The 7,785-nt window shown below is 46.7% G+C and overlaps 1 pseudogene; it reads right to left on the reverse strand.

The window, feature by feature from the left end:
* Positions 1–1,426: 1,426 nt before the first annotated feature.
* On the reverse strand, positions 1,427–1,908 carry LOC103603069 (annotated as a pseudogene).
* Between the last annotated feature and the right edge of the window lie 5,877 nt (positions 1,909–7,785).

The raw sequence follows: 7,785 nt of genomic DNA on the forward strand, positions 1-7,785 counted from the left end.
GGTTAAAACAGGGTTCCCGGCGGCTGCCGGGCTGGGCGGTGAAACCGGGTTAGCTAGAAACCCCGTCCTGTGGACCGAGTTGGGTGAGAGAGCCTGGTGGTGGGGCCGATCTGGGGCCCAGCCGTATGGAGCTCACAATTTAGTGGAGCAGTCTAAGAAACAAATATACACCAATGGTCACCAATTGTGATACATTCTAAGGGGAGGGGTTAGGTGGTGATTACTTGGAAAGAGGTCTAACTCTCTGAATGGCAATCAAGCCTTATCAAGTCACCAGCTGTCAGTGTCAACATTTATTTGTGAACGAGCTTGCCTGTTTATTGCTTGTAAAGTTCTCCTGAAAGCCACGCCCCACCGAACCTAGCCGAAAAGCGTGTTTTATATTTGTGGTTAGTGGCCACGTGGGTAACGCAAATAGTGGCTCCTACTACATTTAATTATGTCTAGTTTGCTTTTATGAAGACTTGGGCTGTGGAGAAATGCCTGCATTCTGTCCCAATAAACCATCACAGTTCCCTGGGGATTCCAACCCAGCAGTATCAGAACCATTTCCCCAGGCTGCCTGCCTCTCACATGTCTTTCATCTTCCCTCCTGTCTCCATTTTGGGGGTGAAAAGATGGTTTTGTAACTGTGATTACATATCGTTTGCTTAGGATAGAGATGTAAGTGTGAGAAGATCTAGAGAACAAAACTGGAATATATTTTTTTTAATTCAAATTTTTATTTTACAACATCCTTAAAAAATTTAAATACTCTGCAGCCCTGCTTACTTTCCCCTTTGTAATATCCTAAAATATCTCAAACCCGTAATTTATTACATTAAAACACAAAGCCAAGGAGAGCTACCTGTCCATGCACTATTCCCAACCCCCACACATCACAGGATTACTTTTTCTGAAGTGGAACCATATGGCATCATTTTGTTTGATATTTTCAGTCTACATATCACACTCAGTCAAGTATTTTGTCCAGTCACAAATCCTAAGGACATTTCATCCCAGTCTATCTAAATGAACTGCCAAATAACATCAATATAATCTCCATTCAAATTATTCCCAATGCCCATTTTTACTCATAACTTTCCCCAACTAGTCTGTGTTGAACAAGTACATACTATTACAAGGTACTATAAAAGACAATTTTAAGCTTCTTTCACTTACTCTCACTTACTTTCACTTACTCTTTCACTTACTCTTGATGAAGGCAGTCACCTTCCTACTTTCCCAAAGCTTACTTAGCCCCCACCCATAAGGCCTTGTATTAAGATAACCCACATTAAAATCCCATTACCTTCTAAATCTCTGTAATCACCATTACATGTGGCTCTGACTTCCTTGTATCCTGAAAAGGCTGAATAACCTCCACCACTTTAAGCATACAGTAACTCAATTCAGGGTAATAAGTTTTTAAGCCACTTAACAAAAGTACAAGAACACAAATCCACTTTTATTTATTATATACTTTTCATTTAAATCCTTTAGTTTAAATCCTTGAGGGATACAGCATCACACGGATTCTGTGTCCAATTGCCTTAGCAGGAAGGTTGCTTCGGAATTTGGCACGAACCATGCCACTATTTCCATGGGCACGAGTTACCTTCCCCCAGATTACTCTGGTTTTGTTTGGTTTGCCACCAGGAGTCACTGTGTTGTTCTTTGCTTTGTACACATAAGCACATCTCTTGCCCAAGTAAAATTCAGTTTCATCTCGGGCATAAACACCTTCAATTTTAAGAACAGCTGTGTGGTCCCTTTGGTTCCGGAGACCCCGCTTATAGCCAGCAAAAATGGCCTTGGACCACAGCCTTCCAGACATATTGCCTTTTAGAAGTCCTGTTCCCAGCAGGCCTATTTCACTGCGCTCGGGCCCAGGAATCAACTCGGATTACCGGGGCACCCGATTTCTGGGAGTCAGAGGACCAGCACCATCCGTCCCACATCTCCTCCATCCTGTCCTCTCACTCCCTGGAATCCATAGAAACCATTGGCTGGCAGATACTTGGAGCTGCACCAGTGTCTCGTCGAGGTGTACGGATGAGGCCACCCCAGTTATTTGCCCCCAAAGTTCAGCATTAAGCGATTCACTCACCTCCACAGGATCCAAAACTGGAATATTTGAAGATTACTAAATGAATCCTGGGCTGGAAGCATTTTTGCACGAAGCACAAAACAAGCAGCCAAGAGCAGTTTTTTGACACTAATTGTCCGGCAAATAAGCTCCGGAAGGAATCTGATGAGACGTCAGGACTGTGACTATCGCTGAGGAAGGATATCAGGGTCTGTTCAGCAAGAGTTAGCAGTGACTTATGTGAAAGAAACCCTATTCTACATAGCATCATACTTTGCCCAATTTATTGTACTGTTTTAGAGAAACATTTTTTAATGTACGAAACTGAAAATGTTCACCATAGAGAAATTGAGGAAGTGCCAATAAGTATAAGGCAAAAAGAAAAACCACCCAAGAGAGGTGGTGGTGCCTGTCATTACGGAGCATTTCCTTCCAGGCTTGCTCTAGGCATTTTGTTCAGATGTTTAAAATTAGTATCAGGGCTGGCCAGTTAGCTCAGTGGGTTAGAGTGTAGTGCTGATAACACTATGCTCCAGTGTTAATCCCTGTACTGGCCAGCTGCCAATAAATAAATAAAATAAAATCAGTATCAAAGGGAAGGAAGAGATTGGATGAGTCTTTGAGGAAATAGACTCTCAAGTGTTACAGGTAGTCACACTAAGCACTGTCATTACACATAAATTACTTGTAACCCACTTTTCTCCATATGTGGGGGTAATTTGGGTAACATTTGAATTTTATCCTTGGCATTTACATTTAATCAGCTTGACCTCTGCAATATCTCAGTAAAGACTGTACTTACCGTGACAGACCTGTCTTTCTCAAACTTTGCCTTTTGTATTAGTGTCATCTGGGGAGCTCTGAAAAATCCCAGTAACCAAATCCCATTCCAGGCCAATTAAAACACAATCTCTAGACATGGGTTTCAGGCATACTGGTAAAAGCTTTTTGCACCACCCCAGGATGAGTGCAGACCCCAGCTGCTGGCTCACAATGAAAACAGCCTGACACTGCCTTTCCACTGGGTTACGAGACTCGCTGCCAAAAGGAGCCACTGCTAATGAGAGACTACGTCATCTGTCACAGGTGGAAACAGATGTGCCACCTAATTTTTTCCACATCGAGTAGTCATTTTGCAGTATGCACATTCACATTCCTCATGTGCAATAATCCAAAAGGCAGCATTTCAGTGACAATCAGCCTACAAGACACTCAGACATACTTAATGACTGGTTTTTGCTTTGTTGACAGACCCAACCCCAACACTTCGTTGTTCTCTTCTGCCTATGTCACCCTTTCAGTCTCTGTCGACAGAGACCGTTTCTCCCAAGAGCATATGTAGTTGGGTCCTCATCCACTACACGCTGACTGAGCCCATGTTTGTTTGTGCTGTGACTCTGCCCTAGTCCTGTCACCCCTGAGGTGTCCTTAGGGCAAGGACACCAAACAGGCTCCACATGATGCACCAAATCTGAATGAAAACGAAAGCCCAGGGTTGAGGGCTGTGAGGCAGGCTGTGTCTGGGTCCATTACAAAGATTGCTGTGATCGATTAGCAATGTCGGCCATGGCAATCCCTATTAGATGTGTCTGGATGGGGGTATTGGGTGGAGCAGGCTCAGAAAGGGACAAGCATGCGTTCCGTCCTTGCCTTTGGTGGCTATCTGCTACCAAGGCTGTACTGTCTCACTAGCCAGGTGGCTGAGCAGACAGTCTGAAAGCCACAAAGCTGTGGGTGACTTCCCTGGGCCCTGGGTGGAACAGCATTAAGCCCCAAGCTAGAGGGAGCTTGGAAGGGCAGCCCATGCTGATTCCCATGGGCGTCTGCACATTGCAGGCCATGCTGGCCTTTGTTCCTTTCCCTCTGGAGTCCGTCTCATCCAGGTGAAGACAGCTGGCTGGCCTCAGAAAATTAGATGCGACCCGGTGGTAAACATATTTTTACACGGCACTTACACAGAAATGGCCTTTACCTCTGGATAAGTGTTCAAAACTTTCCATTCAAACTAAAAAGGTTGGGGATGGCCAGTTAGCTGTTAGTTCGAGTGTTGTGTTTCAACACCAAGGTCAAGGGTTCAGATCCCCATACCAGCCAGCCGCCAAAATGCAAAACAAACAAACAAACAAACAAAAAACAAACTAAAAAGGCTTATCTTCTATGTGCTACTAAGAAATCTAAGTTGAGTAAAAGAACAGTCTTACTTTAATCTAGTTCCAGAATGAGGGCACACAGCTTCGAAAAGCACTGTCACAGCAGAAGTGCAAGGGCTTGTGTAAAATAATGTTTCTCTAAAATACCAAAGACACCAAACAAAACCCTGGCTTTGCCTTCTGCTTCTCCTCGATGCTGCTCCACACCCAGGGCCAGGGGGCTACTTTGTCCAGCTGACTTTGGAAATGTCATAATGCTCCGTGAGTGTATCCTGGTGTCTGTTGAAGTCCTGGCAAAGGGAAGGAGGAAGCCCGTGTTGGCATGGACCCAGGGATGTGCAACACCACCTAACCCCACCTCTCTCATGTCCTGTCTCTGCTCTGTGAGCCTCCTCCTCTCAAATCCACCCTGCCAGGTCTTACAGATGCCAGAATCCTTGGCTCTCCCTGGCATGACCCTGGGAAGGTGTCACTTCTGTTCGGTAAAGCCCCCTCCCTGCCAACATGGCTCCCTCGGTCAGGCCCTTAGCCTCTGGGTCCAGCTGGTACCCTGAGTGGCTCAGTCTCCCCCACTGGGCCCAGTGGCTTACCTCCACTCTCTGCTTGTGAGTGTTGGATGCTTTCTTCAGAATCCTTTCCATTTGCTGGAGGGAGAAGAGACATGGAGGTGAGATCGTATGCTTCACACAGCTGAGCCAGCCTGGCTCTCCATCTAGAATGGCCATAGGTTTCAGGCTGTACACATTGTCCCCCAATCCCCCAACTCCACTCAGTCTGGTCCAACAGGGAACTCGGGTCAGTCAGTCTTTGGTTCTGGCCTCACGAGTGGCTGGAAATGAACCAGCACTGGCTGAGCACGTACCCACGAGCAGACTCTGCTGGGAGCTGTGCACATGCTTCCTGCATCCATGGGCAACTGACAACATTCCCAGCTTGCAGGAAAGCAAGGTCCCAGGTGGGGTTTGAGAAAAGATGAGGAATGAGGAAGGTAAAGAACCCAACAGAGTAGGTGACACAGAGCTGGTGCTCCGGTGGCAGTAACCATCTTGATGTTCAATCACAGTGCCCAGGAGGGCTACAAGACCCAGATCACCTTCACCAGTTTCTGGAATATGCATCCCGCACCATAACCTGCTCCAACTCTCATTCCCAACACCTGATAGTACTTGGTAAGGTTGGTACCTTGTGAGAGTTAAGAGTGTGGGATGCAGAGCCAGACAGACCTGGGGCCATACTGGGCTCTACATTTACTAGCTGGGTGGCTGTGGCTGACTCTTTGGTGGCCCCTGTGAACTGTGCTGCCCACTATTTGTCAGTCTCCTTGCCACACTGACTCTGAGCTGGACCTGGAGTGAGTTTACTCAAGAGAATGCAGTGCCAGTTCTGGGCTGAAGACCACTGGCAGCTTTTGCTTCACGCCCATGCAGGAAGTCTGATGGCCTTGCTGGAAAGAAGGACCTGGAGGATGAGATGACACATGGGAAGAGGGCACAAAAGAAGCCCTGAGGCGCCAGACATGTGGATGTCCCAGCCCAGTGGTGCTTCCAGAGGTCTCCAGGCCCAGCTGCCATCTGACTGCACCAGACTGCAAGTGAGGTCAGCAGGAGAACCACCCAGCCGAGCCCAGTCAACCCAAACAATCATGAGATGATACCATTAGCTGCCACGTGGCTGCTCCTCCTTGTCCCTCCTCACCTCCCTTTCTGTCCAGTCAGCTCCACTTGGCTGATCCTCCCCAGGAAGCATCCTTGCCTCTATTCCAGCAGCCATGAACCCACCTGAGGCCTGGGTCTCTCACAAGAGGCCACACTGACTTGACCAGCTGTCACTTGATGCCAGGCTCTGCCCTTCCTCCCCCAATTTGAGATGCTCCATGCACCGAGTCCACAGGGTTTCTCGGGTGCTGTAGCCATCCCCACTTCACAGATGGAGAGAATGAGGACCAGACTGCACCGTTGGTGACGGGGCTGGAGATCCATGGCCCTGCCCTTTCTACCAGACCCAGTGGGCCCTTCTCTGGGAGCCTGGGAGCTATTCAGCCTTTGCACCCAGAAAGGAATCTGCATTTTCCAACTGTATCTGGCTTTATCCATGCCCGTCTCTCTTCTCCTTCATTTGCCTCATTTCTAATAGCTCTCTCTCTTTCTCCTAGACAAAACACACTGAAATACCTCCCATTTTAAATGACAACAAAAACAAAAATTTCCCCTTCACCCCATACTCCCCTCCAGCTACAGATCCATTTCTCTGTTTCCCTTTTGGGCTGCTCTCCTTCAGAGAGTTACAGGACACCCCTCTCTCCTGGTTTTCCTCCTCCCTCGCCACTGCTTCCTCCCAGGCTCTTTTCCAAGTTCTTCTCTGCCACCCTCTGATCACCAGAGATCAGCTCCTGACTTCTCTTCTGTCACTGTCTCTCCTCCGTAGAGCTCACCCAGCCCCACAGCAATTCCCAAAGGTTTGTCTGGAGCCCATACCTCTTCTCCAGACTGCAGACTCTGATATCAAACTGCCCACGAGAATTCTCCACTTGGATTTATAACAAGCATCTCACTTAACTTCCCTAAAACCAAAGTCTTGATCCTCCTGGGGAAACCTGCTTTACCCGCAATCCTTCCCACCTCAGTAAACAGCACCTTTATTCACCAGCTGCTCGGCCAAAAGTCTTGATCATCCCTTGACTCTCCTTCCTTTCCCAGCCTGCGTCCAACCCATCGGCTAATCCTGTCATTTTCCCTTGAAAATCCACCCCAAACCTGATACCTTCCACTGGCTCCACCACTAATGCTCTACTCTGAGCCACCAGTATTAGTCACTTGATGGCTACATTAGCCTCTCATCCTGGCTCCAGCAATAAAATCTCAGCCCGGCCTCTGACTACAACTTAAGGGTCTTAAAAGACACAATTGCATTCATTTGTTAAATCCTCACCACAACCCTGCAACGTAGAGACTTTAGCCCTACTTAGCACTCATTAATTTTTTCTGTTTTATGAAAATACGAAATATGTCAGTGGTGTATTAAAAAAATTGAAACACTAATTTTATTGGGGCATAATTTATACACAGTAAAATGCATCCGTTTTATTCTTATGTTTTAAATTATTTAATTGGCAAAAGTTGTGTATGTTTATTGTGCACAACATGATGTTTTGAAATATGTATGTATTATGGTATGGCATTTCACACACTTATTTTTCATGGTGAGAATGCTGTATTAGTCCATTTCTGTTGCTTATAACAAAATACCTGGAACTGGGTGATTTATTTTATTTTTATTTTTATTTTTAAAAATTGGTTATGAATATTCATGGGGTACAAAGCTAACTGTCACCACTCGTGCTGAAAATGTGATGGCCAGATCCATACTGGCAGCATGCCCATTGCCACGAATTGTGATTAGACCCCGTGTCCCCCACCCAATTGTCCCCGACCACCCTCCCCACCCCCTTCCCCCCACTCCACTTTGTATCCCTAGGTATGTTCTCTCCCTCTGCAAGTCCAACACATCCACTGGGGTCTTTCTTTCCTTCCTTCTTTCTCTCTTAGCTCCCTCTTACGAGTGAGGACA

This window comes from Galeopterus variegatus, unplaced genomic scaffold, assembly GCF_000696425.1.
Source record: "Galeopterus variegatus unplaced genomic scaffold, G_variegatus-3.0.2 Scaffold4422, whole genome shotgun sequence".
NCBI lineage: Eukaryota > Metazoa > Chordata > Mammalia > Dermoptera > Cynocephalidae > Galeopterus > Galeopterus variegatus.